At 37.5% G+C, this 12,900-nt stretch overlaps 1 pseudogene; it reads left to right on the plus strand.

Annotated features, from left to right (window-relative positions):
• Window positions 1-5,179: 5,179 nt before the first annotated feature.
• Window positions 5,180-5,967, plus strand: LOC102869955 (annotated as a pseudogene).
• Window positions 5,968-12,900: the final 6,933 nt, after the last annotated feature.

The raw sequence follows: 12,900 nt of genomic DNA on the forward strand, positions 1-12,900 counted from the left end.
CTGGGCTAATTGGCCATGACAGATGGGGAAGAGATTGAGATTGTTAACAATTATGGCTTGCTTGGTTCCACAAACAACACTCTTTGCATTAGCAGTCAGGAAATCAAAAGACAAATTGCACTGGGAAAATCTGCTGTCAGGGACCTCTACAAAGTACTGAGAAGCAATGATGTCAGTCTAGAGACTAAGGTGAACCTGATCCAGTGTATGGTCTTTGCAATTACTTGCTATGGATCAGAGATCCAGATAGTGACTAAAGACAGACTAATGACAGAAGAAGGGTCAGTGCCTTTGTGTTGTGGTGCTGTTGAAGTGTCTTAAACATACTGTGGACTGCCAAGAAAAAAAATATCTGTCTTGGAAAGGGTGAAACCAAGTTTATCCTTGGAGGCTAGGATGTTGACGCTCCATCTCACATACACTGGACGTGTGACCAGGATGGACATATCTTTAGAGAAGGACATCATGCTTGGAAGGTTGGAGGGACAGTGCAGGAGAGGAAAACTTTTATGAGGTGGATTGATACAGTAACTGGGGCAATAGTGTTAGATGTGTCAGAGTCAGTGAGACTGGCTCAGGACAGGGCAGGCTTCAGAGTTCTTGTTCATGGCATTGCTATGAGTCGCAGGCAACTTGATGGCACATAAAACAATAACAGAGGAAACTCTGGTGGTCTAGTAATAAGTAGCTGCATGGTAATCCCATAGGCATGCAGTTTGAATTCACCAACTGTTATCTGGGAGAAGGATGGGCCATCTCTGTTGGTGTTACCAGCTAATTCGGAAAACCCAGTGGAGATATGAGCAGATTCTCATTTGACTACAATCAGTTGTTGTGGAGAACCAGGAAAATGGTTTGTTACCTCTCAGGCTATTAACGGTTTTTAGCTTGAATACTCTGGGCTCTCTATGGGAGAAAGACAGGCAGAGTTCTTTAATAAAAATTTAAGCCTTTGAAAAGCCAAAGGAGAGGATTGTTATGAGTGGGAATTCATTACATTGTAGTAGGAAAGGTAGGAAGCAGAAAGATATCCCTGAGTGATGTTAACAGTCAACATGATTGGAGCTAACTGAAAGGTTGGAGGTTCAAGTTCACCTAGTTATATTTTGGAAGCGATGCCTAATAATCTACTTCCCAAAACACAGGCCACTGAAAGCCCTGTGAAGAAGAGTTCTACTCTGATACAAATGGTGTCAACGTGAGTCAGAGTCACCATGAATTGTGCTGATTCGCCAGCAACTGGTTGGTTTTTCAGAAGCTGGAAGGCATGTTATATGTTCACTTGTTATGTATCATCAAATCAGAAGTAGCCCCTAGCTAACAATCTGGTGGGTTTTCAGAGACAAGAGAGATTGCCCATCTTTCTTCCTCTCAGAGGCTGGTGGATTTGAACTCTGTACCTTTGGGATTGTAGTGCAGTTTCTTGTCACTAGGCTACCAGAACTCCCTAGATGTTCGCTAGCCCCTGTAAACAATATCTCTTTTCTCTCTACCAACTTTTAATACTGAATATTTCATAATCTACTGTATAAATTTCTATTTGCTTCGCTTATTTTTTTCTGAGTTTATTTTAGGGCAAAGATTTGTTTTGGAATATATTTAGTATTCGGCAGTTAGGTGTTAAAGCAATATTTGTGGACTATGTGGATGTCTTATGTGCACAATTAGTGTAAGGTGTAATCCTTAGTTTTCATATTTAGCAGAGTGCTAAGCATGGGACATATGCAAAGATTTATTTTTACGAGCTTAGGATACATACCAAGGAGAAAAGAACATTTTGTCTTGTATTTTCTCTTATTTACCATATAATCTTACCTTAATAGAGCCTGGGGCAGTTTTTCTATGAATTATTCATTTCAGCACATACCCTGTAAAACATCTAATGACTCTAACCTTTTGAGACGGGGGACTTCCCCAACCAGTATTTGGAATAAAATCTCTGTGGTAGCACTTTACCATTTTATCCTCTCAGCTCTTTTCCAGTTCTTGGCTCCTGTGAATAAGGAGGCCAAAATGCCCTTCTGGGACTGCACAGAATGGATATATATATTTTTACTGTCGCAGCAGAATTGTTTTGAATACACTTCGGCCATGAGGTTAAAACTCTCCACAAGGAATACTTCAGCAATAATTCTACTGCCCTCTACCCGAGCCTTGGAGTCCCTCTGGAATGCTAGCAATACCCTTCAAGAATGGTTCAGAAATGACTTTACTCACTTCTCTGTCCTTTCTATTCCTATTGAAATTCTTCCAGAATGCTAACAGTAACCTTCAGTCAGATGTCAGTTTAACTTCTATGTTCCAGAGATATTTCTGTAGCAATTTATCATGCAACAAAATACATGCTTACTTTTTATAGAATAGCTCTCTGACAAGAGCAACTGTCCAAAATTATACTTGGTGGATTTCCTGTGGTTTCTGATAGCTGTGAGACATTATTTAAAAGGATTGTGACAAGATCAGAATGCACTCAAAGGTGGAGGTGTTGGATTAACTTCTTAGGCTTGGTACTTCATAGACTATTATTATTGTTGATAATTTGTATTTTTAGAGAGAGCATGGTGCCGTCATTTATTCTGAATAAGAGCCAGTGAACTTGGTGAGAATCAAAATACATTTTGCAAGGTGGCCCCAGTGACTCCAAACTTAGAAAGCACACATGAATCCAATACTTTTCAAATTTCAAAAGCTTTGGGTGCATATTCCTTCAGCCATGTATTAACTTATTTATTCTGTAAATATTTAGCAAACACTTAGCACTATGTGTCAATGCTGTACCAGGCACTAGAGATGTTTGGTGGACAAGCTATACATGAACTCTGTTCACTGAGCTTAAATCAAGCAGGGGCTTAGTTGTTAATTATAGTTTCACTGGAAACAAAGCAAGGATTGATGATTTCCATATAACTAAATACATGAAGTCTATGCACTAAGACTGTCTTTATTTAAAAACAAAAGACAGTACTTGGGTGCATTCTGGAACCATGCTGTCCAACAAAGTAGCCAGTAGACACAATGACTATTAATCTCTGGAGATGAAGCTAATCTGAGAGACGTTGTTATATCAGAAATGAGAACAATGTAATTACAATATCCTTCAGTGTGAATTTTAGCTTTTGGAAATCCACTGGAAGGTCAGCTATCAATAGGTTCCAACTTGATGGCTATGACTGTAGTTTTAGAGGTTAGAGATTTCTCTAAAAGAATATTAAGTCACTTCTATCTTTGGAGTTAAACTGAAGTTCCCCTTACTTCTGACTGTAATCACTCTGAAAGTATGAATTTTCCTGCTAATCAAGATCTAGACACCAATCGTGGAGCTTATGATATAAACAGTTTGAGGCAGGGCCTGGGCATCAGTAATTTCTTTTTTAAAAAAATTATTATTTTTTTAATTTATTATTAATTTCAATGAAAATTTACAGAGACTTTGGATTTCCATTCATTCATTGTTGCACTTTTCTCTGCTCCCAACCCTTCCCTACCTTCTTGGAAAAGTAAAAGAAAAATTCTTTCCTTGTTTTACAATCCCTCCCCTGAAGTCCACTCCACTATATAGCCTTTGCTCTAGACCTCTGTCATGACAAAAATCCCTAATAATTTTCCCTCTTAAACAGTTTTCTCCCTCATTGCATCAATAATTTCTTAAAATTCTTTAGATTATTTCTAGTGCAGCCAGATTTATAACCACTGCCATGGGCAGTTACTTAGAAATCTCCCACTCCATTCTAAAATTAAACATCTAATTTACTAGTAGAGCTTGGGATTCAGTTATGCTTTATATTAAGGTAGAAAATGATAAAGCTTATAGGGGAATTTTCCTTTTGTTTGTATTTTCCTGTAGACAGGTGAGAGTATTACACTCTGCAAGGGTTTGGGACACTATTACAAAGGGAAATTCCATAACAAATTTGTTATTACTAGAGAATTATACATCTATTTTATAAGAACACTTATTTTAAAGATTTTTCTTATGTCTTTGTACTTATGGACTTACTATGAAGACAGACAAGGAAGCAGGATTGGCCATTCACTTCTGAAATAACAGGCTTCTGGAAACTTGATTAGAATATACTAAAAATGGGAAGTTGCAAACACCCTTAAATGATTAGAAGATGGATCATAAAATGGTACAATCTAGAAGGCAGTTTGACTTTTCCTTAAAAGCTGAATATAGAAATTCCTTATGACCCAGGTATTCCACTACTTGGAATATACCTTGAGAAAAATGAGAACTGAGGCACAAACAGAAACTTGTACACCAATGTTCATAGCAGCATTATTCACCATCTCAAAAATATGGAAACAGCCCACATCCAAACACAATGGAATGGATTGAGAAATTATGGTACAATTTAATACCATGCAGCATGCAAGAGCACTGTTTTTGTAAATTACTACTTAACTTGGGAGGTACTGGAGAGCATTATGCTTAGTAAACAAACTCAGTCTCATAAGGGCAAATACTGTATAAGATCATTATTGTAAAATGAGTATGAGGATCCGAAGAGGAGGCTTAATCATAGGATCACACAATTTGATGGGTGGAGGGAGGTATGGGCAGAGGAAAGGGGAAAGATCTGGTGTGAAAGATAAGGTATATGAATTTTATGAACTTTGTATGTAAACCAGTATAAAATAATTTTAAAAAGGGAAAGAATTAATTAGAACATAGAATGTATGAAAAAGTATAAATGTAGGAAAATTGGAAGTTATTAAAAATGAGATGGAACATGCCTTAGAAAACTGAGATGGGCAGGCATTAGCCATCTTGAATCAATCAATCAATGGTCTATTATGCCAGGAGTGAAAAACTGAGGAAGAATGGAGTTGCCTTCATAGTGTAAAAGGTAATTTCAAGACTTGTCCTAAAGAACAATGTTGTGAGTGATTGGATACTACTCGTTTCTGTACAAGGAAGATCTATTAATAAGACTATTTATTGAAAAAAATATATATCTATATATAATCGATATATCTATATTAATCTCTCTCTCTCTCTCTCTCTCTCTATATATATATATATATACCTATCTAGATCTACATCTGCATCTATATCTTTATCTCTATCTCTATCAATGACTAAAGCCAAAGAGGAGGAAGTTGATGAATTCTATCAAATTTTGCAGTCCAAAATTGACAAGTAATGCAATCAAGATTCATTAATAATTCTCTCATCCATCTGCCCAAGATGTCGAATGGGAAGAAGGACGAGGGGAAGAAGGTGGTCCCGGTGTCTGCCATGGTCAAGAAGCAGGAGGCCAACAAGGTGGTGAAGGGCCCAGGAACTTTGACATTGGACAGGACTTCCAACCCAAGAGACCTTACCCGCTTTGTCAAAATGTCCCAGTACATCCAACTGTAATGGCAAGAAGTAATCCTCTACAAGTGACACAAGGTGTCACCCACCACTGTTCAGTTAACCCGGGCTTTGGACCACCAGATTACTATTTACCTGTTGAAGCTGCCCCACAAGTACCAACCAGAGACCAAGCAGGAGAAGCAGCAGAGGCTGATAGCTCCAGCTGAGAAGGCTGCTGGCCAAGAAGACCTACCAAGAGACTTCCTGTCCTCCTTGCCAGAGTGAATATTGTCACCACCCTGGTGGAGAACAAGAAGGCCCAACTGGTGGTGATTGCATACAACATGGACCCCATTCAACTAGGGGCCTTCCTGCCGGCCTTGTGCTGTAAGATGTGTGTTCCCTACTACGTCAAAAAGGGCAAGACCAGGCTGAACTATCTCACCCATCAGAAGACCTGTACTACTGTTGCTTCCACACAGGTGAAACCAGAAGACAAAGGTGCTCTGGCGAAGCTGGTGAAAGCCATCAAGACCAATTACAACAGATACGATGAGATCCACTGCCAATGGGAAGGTGGCAACATCCTGGGGCCGAAGAAGGTGACCCTCATCACCAAGCCAGAGAAGGCCAAGGCCAAAGAACTTGCCACCAAACTGGGCTGATGTGCATTTTTGTATGTAAGTATAAACTTACTCCGCTGTAAAAAAAAAAAATAATTAGTAATTATTGGTGATAGACAAAATTAGTGATAATAGAAAAGTTGAAAACAATTAGGATGGAATGGGAGTTGCAAAGTATGGTTTGGGTGATGGAAATGAGGCTGGACAAAAAATGATTGGTTTTTGTACATTCCATGATTTATTAATCACTAATACCTTTCTTTAAAAAAAATCTCCCACAAAAAGCAATATACATGGACCTCACCTGATGGACTGCACAAGAATCAGACTGAATATATCTGCAGAAAGAATCCTTGGAAAAAGCTCATTCATTATCAGCAGTCAAAATCAGGCCAGATGCTGTCTTTCATGTGTAAGTTCAAATTGAAACTAAGAAAATCAAAGCAAGTCCACAAGAAGCAAAATATGACTTTACCTCTATTCCACCTGAATTTAAAAATCATCTCTAAAATAGATCTAAGGCAGTAAACACTAATGATAAAAGACCAAGTTAGTGATGGTAAGATATCAAAGCTATCACTTATTCTGAGAGATGTTATGGGTAAAATATTGAATGATCCAGAAAGCAATGAGGACAATAATCCAAAGAGGGGAGGGGTGTGCAGAGGGGTGAGGATGGGGGAAAGGGCGGACTTAATCATAGGGTTGCACAATTTTATGGGTAGACGGAAGGATGGGTAAAGGAAAGGAGCAAGATCTGGTGGTAAAAAACAATGCATATGAACTTTGAAAGTAAACAAGTATTTAAAAAAAAGAAAAAAGAAGAAGATAGAAGGAATACACAGAATCACAGTACACCTATCTTCCCAAAAAATGTCTAACAGTGAAAGATTTCAGGAAATACTGTATGAACAAGAACGAATATTAATGAAGGCAGAATTTCAAGCTTCACTGAAGGCATTGGCAAAAAATAAGGTCCCAGGAATCACTAAGATACCAATTGACATGTTACAGCTAACAGATGCAGCTCTGGATGTGCTCACCTCTAGGCCAGGAAATTTGGAGGACAGCTGCTTAGTCATTGGACTGGAAGAAATCTATATTTTCCCCCCATTCCCTACAAAGGAAGGTATTCCAACTCTTCTTACCCTGGATCCCACCCTAGAAAAGTGATCCAACAGAATGTGTAATTTATACAATTCCATTAATATCACATGCATACAAAATATTGCTGAAAACTACCAGATGTTCAGGCTGAGATTAGAAAAGACATGACACCCATGATATTGCTGGTGCCAGATGGATCCTGACTAAAACAGAACTGTCTATTTGTGTTTTATTGACCATGAAAAAGCATTTGACTGTGTGGATCAGAATAAACTTTGATTAACATTGAGACAAATGGAAATCTCAGAACACTTGTGTTCACATAAAACCTATACCTAGACCAAGAAGGTGTTACCAAACAAAGGGACACCTACAACATTTAATATCATGAAAGGCATGTGTCAGAGCTGTGTACTTTCTCCATATCTAGTCAATCTCTGAGCAAATAAATTGAGAAGCAAGGCTCTATGATGAAAAATGTAGTATCAAGATCAGAGGAAGACTCATCAGAAGCCTGTGTTATGCAGGTGATATAGCCTTGCTTTTTCTAAGTGAGGAGGAGTTGAAATCCTTACTGCAGAGGATCAAGACTACAGACTTCAATATGGATTTCATCTCAATACCAAGAAGACACAAATTCTCACCACAGGACCAATAGGTAACATCATGATAGATGGAGAGAAGATTAAAGTTGTCAATGATTTTGACTTGCTTGCATCCACAATCAACATCCTTGGTATAGCAGTCAGGAGATCAAGAGATGTATTGCATTGGACAAGTCTGCTATCACTCTCTACATGACTGAGGAGCAATGATGTCAGTTTGAAGACTAAGGTGTGCCTCAATCAGATCATAGTCTTTTCAATCACTTGCTATAAATCTGAGAGGCAGACAATGAATATGGATGAAGAAGAATTAATGTCTTTTAGTTGTAGTGTTGGAGAAGAGCATTGAATATCCTATGGACTGCTTAAAAACAAAACAAAACAAAACAAAAACACAACATCACAAACAGATCTGCCTTAGAAAAAGTGCAGCCAGAATATTCTCCTTAAAGGTAAGTATAGTGAAACTTTGTCTCACATGTTTTGGGCATGGTGTTGGAGAATCTGTTCCTTGGAAAAGTATATCATGCTTGAAAAGGGAGAATGTTAGAGATTCAGAAGACTTTCGGTGAGATTAATTGAAACAATATCTGCGACAATGGGCTTAAATGCATCAGAGATGACAAGAATGGTAAAAGGAGATGGCTCAAATGTGTTATTCACAGGGTGCCTAAGAGTCATACTCAATTCTATGTTATCTAACAACTCATATGAATACACGTAACTGTAATATGATCTAATGATCTCATTCTTTCTTTAGCAGAATTGTTTCTCTTTTCTTTTTTTCTTTTATTCCCTCTTTCTCCTGTCCCCTTAAATTATTTCCTTCCCTTGTGCCAAAGAACAATCACATCTAATCGGATGAAAGGCAGCCAGAGTGCTCTTAGTAGAAACGGTGGTTTATCTCACATACTTTGGGCGTGTTATCTGGAGGGAACAAACCTTGGAAAAAGACATCATGCTTCAAAAAGGAGAAGGTCATTGAAGAAGGGAAAGACTCTCAATGACATGGAGAAACTCCGTAACCACAACTATGAGCCTAAACATAGCAGAGATTATGTAGATGGCAAAAAATCATCAAGCATTTGGAGTTTTGTCCTGCGAAGAGTTTATATGAGTTGAGTCAACTCCATGATACCTAAGTACATGCTATAAAGTGGATTCCTGGTGGTGTAGCGGTTAAAGTAGTTATCTGCTAAAGGATAGAGCTGTGGTTTGCATCTATCATCTGTAGCAAAAAGATATGGCAGTTTTACTCTGTTCTGTAGAGTAAGAAATCAGCTGGCCAATAACAGAGTTTTATTTTTTTAAACTTTATTTTTCATTTTGAACTGAAAGAATACTTACAGAGTGAATTGATTTTCTAGTCAGCTATTCTACACATTTTGTTTTGTGACATTAACTACAATTCCCGCAATGTAACTACACTGTTCCTTTTTCCTTCTTGTGTTTCTTGTTTACATTTATCATTCTATTCAATCCCTTTCTATTTTCAAAGCTTTATTCCTGGGAAAATGTCACCTTTTTAATTTTACATTATTCTAAGATTAATTGTTCTGCACAACGAATATCTCCCTTGTATTTTTGTTCACCTTATATAGGTCTGTCTCTTGTTTGAGTAAGGGAGCTCTGGTGACTTCATAGTGAGGAATTGTGCTGCAAACTTAAAGGTATGCAGTTTGAATCTACTAGTTCCTCCACAGGAAAAAGATGGACAATCTCCTCCCATGTGATTGCCTCTGAAAACCCACTGGAGTGGGTCAGTTCCATGACCTAGATACTAGAAGAACTAAACAGTGCCTGGTACTACTGGTATCACCTCTGAAAGGGAGCACCAAGATATTTGAGACTGAGTGAAAAGACAGAAGAAACTAAAAAATATAAAGAAGCCAAAATTACTAGCGCAATTAGAGGCTTGTGAAAGCCATGGAACTATCTATTATTCCCACAAGCCTAGAATAAAATCTATTCCAGTGTCCTGACTCTCACTCAAACAATAGTTGTTGCATGCTGTCAAGTCGGAACTGACCTATAGTCCTTGACCTTCTGTAGTAACCACTTCAGGTCCTCCTCAGTTTTCAGGAGCAAGGTTTCATCATCTACACAACACAAGTTATTGATGAGTCTTCCTCTAATCATGACATTACAGTCTTCTTTCTAAAGTTCAACCTCCTGAATGATCTGTTCCACATATCGATTGAAAAGGTATGGACAAATGGCACATTCCTGATGCACTCCTTTCTTGATTTTGAACCATGCAGTTTTCTTGCTCTGTTTGTATGACTGTTTCCTGGTCTAAGTATAGATTCTGCATGGGCACAATCAGCTGTACTGAGATTCCCATTCTTCTCAATATTAGCCACAATTTGTTGTGATCCACATAGTCAAATGCCTTTGCATAGTCAATAAAACACAAATAGACCTTCTTCTGGTACTTTATGCTTTTAGCCAAGATCTATTTGACACTGACAATAATGTCCTCAGTGCCACAGACTTTTCAAAGCTCAGTTTACATTTTTGGTAGTTCTCTTTCAATGCATCGTTCTAGTCAGTTTTGGATAATCTTCAGCAAGAGTTTGCTTGCATGTAATATAATTATATTGTTTGATAATTTCTGCACTCTATTGGACACCACCCCGCCTCTTTTTGAATGGGAAGAAATATGGATATTTTCTAGTCAGTTGACCAGGTATCTGTCCTCCAGATATCTTGTCACAACCTGGTGCACATCCAGGGCTGCCTCTGTTTTTTGAAAGAAATTAATTGGTACCCATCAGTTCTTAGGGCCTTAGGTTTTGTCAATTCCTCCAGAACAACTTGAATCTCTTCCTTCATCACCATTACTTTTTGATCATATTTTGTTTCATGAAATTCTTCTTTGTCAGCCAATTATTTCTGGTATGATGATGGAGGGTCATTATGAGTAAGAACTGACTCAACAGAGGGTAAGTTGATTGTCATTTCCAGACTGGATGCTGCCACTTAGAAATACACTAAACGCTCCTTGCTCTTGGTATTTTTGCAAAGTTAATATGCTAATTTTTTAAGCACCATGGGTTTAAAAGTGTGTTAGTGATGCTTACGAAAACAACTGGGAAGAGAGGAAGAGCAGTTTGAAACCAAATTTAGAAGGCAAGGTGTGTGACTTGCACAAAACTATAATAATAGTTAATTTATTTTGCTCAGCCATGCTAAAAGTGATTGTTGGTTCATTTTATTGCTTCTAGTTTTTGGCAATTACGAATAAAGTTAATAGAAACATTTTTCTGTAAGTGTTCATTTAAGTACAAGTTTCAACTCTTTGAACTACCTACGAACATGATTGCTGCTGATTGTGCGATAAAAATATGTTAAGAAATTGATAAACTGATCATAAGGGAAACAAACAAAAAAACAAAATAAACCAAACAAAAAAACCCCCACCAACTCATTGCCATAAAGTGGGAACCAATACATGGTCGACCTTTTGCTATTTTTCTGAGGCTATAAATACATGGGAGAAATTTATCTTTCTCCTTTGGAGCCACTAGTAGATTTGAACTGCTAAAAAGACATGGCATTTGAGTTAGCATAATTCCCAGAGGTCATCAACAATGAATGGGAATCTCTGTGGCTTCAAATCTTCACCTGCAACTGGCATTGTCAGGTTTTTGGATGTCTTCAGCAATGATAAGAGGCAGCCTTGTTCTACACTTGAAGACAACAGAACATGTTAATGGAAAGTTTCAACATACAGATCTCTTTTTCTTTCATAATATTTATTTTCCCCTAATTATAAAAGACATAACACACTTGAAATACTTATCTACTCTTTATATATCTACTCTTATTCTTTAAAAAACACAGATGGTGGTTGAATTAACAAGACGGGAGAATGCCATATATTTTTGGCAACTAAGATGTGTTGGACAACTTTAAATTCAAATATTTTGACCAGCTGTTAAACCATGTATTAAAACAAAACTTTGGGTTTTGAAATATAGTCACTAAAGCAATAATAGAGATATCACTAAGTCATGATGCATGGGCTCTATGACTAGACCTTAGTTTTGATCCTTAAGTATTTGGAGATGGTTGTGTAGTTTAATGGAAAAGTATAAGTCTTGTGATTAGACAAGTCCAGATTGAAAATAGGTCTCTTAACTACCTGTGACATACTGAGCTGCTAATAGATAGGTCAGTGGTTCATATCCACCAACTGCTCCTGGGGTAAAAGAACAAGAAGTTTCCAGTTTCCTCTGAAGGTTTATATTCTGAGAAATTCAAAGGAAGATTACCATGAATTAGGAAAAAAAGTCACTGATCTGTCAGTGGATTTTGTTTTGATCTCATCATTAGGAAAGTCAACTATTGAAATTTTCTAAATATTCATTTTCTTAAAAGTACATTCTCAATAATTGCATAGCCTCAAAAAAGCAAATAAATCTATCTTGGAGGAAGTGCAACCAAGTTGCTCCTTAGAAGCAAGGACGATAAAACTTGTCTCATATGCTTTGGCGTGTTATTAGGAAATCATGCTGGGAAAGGGAGGATGATCTTAGAAGAGAAGGACTTGACGCTGTGGCTATAGCAATGGCCTCAAGCATGTCAGAGATTGTGAGCATCTCTTATTCATAGGGTCATGACGAGTCATACTAGACCCAATAGAATCCAACAGAGACAACAACATAAGATTAAAGGAATAAAATTAAGTTATGTAGATAAACCCTCCAATTCAAAGTCTGGCATGTAGTAAATATTTAACGCTTAGGTGATCTATGCTTCAATTCTTCTTTTCTCAAATAAAGACAGAACACTGTTTTGGAGCACTGCAGTACTTGGAGTTCAACATGTGTGTCTTAAACTTCCTGTTGTGTCCCTACATAGTTATGCAACTTTGAACAAGTTATTTCAGGATGAACTGAATTTTCAGCTTTGGTTTTGGAATTTGTCCTTAAAGTGACTCTCCTGTAGCCTTAGCTTTTAGCCAGTCAAATAGCAGAATTCCAGATTCAATGACCTTTATGACACCCTTGAATTTGTGTACGCTCAAATAATCACTATCACTATCTAATCAGTGTATCATTTTATTAACACTAGCAAGGTATGCTTTTGCTAGATTGTGTGATAATTTGGGTGATGACTCAGAGAATATTCAGTTTTCTCTTCTTCAGTGTGTATATAAAATATTCTTTCACTCCCTTTGATGCTGAGTGATGTGTGTTGAAGAATAAAATGTTAGTGATTTTAATGCTAGCAAAGGCTACCAACCTGATTGTGCAAT

Source organism: Elephantulus edwardii, unplaced genomic scaffold (genome assembly GCF_000299155.1).
Source record: "Elephantulus edwardii isolate Elephantulus edwardi_28Jun2011 unplaced genomic scaffold, EleEdw1.0 scaffold00042, whole genome shotgun sequence".
Lineage (NCBI taxonomy): Eukaryota > Metazoa > Chordata > Mammalia > Macroscelidea > Macroscelididae > Elephantulus > Elephantulus edwardii.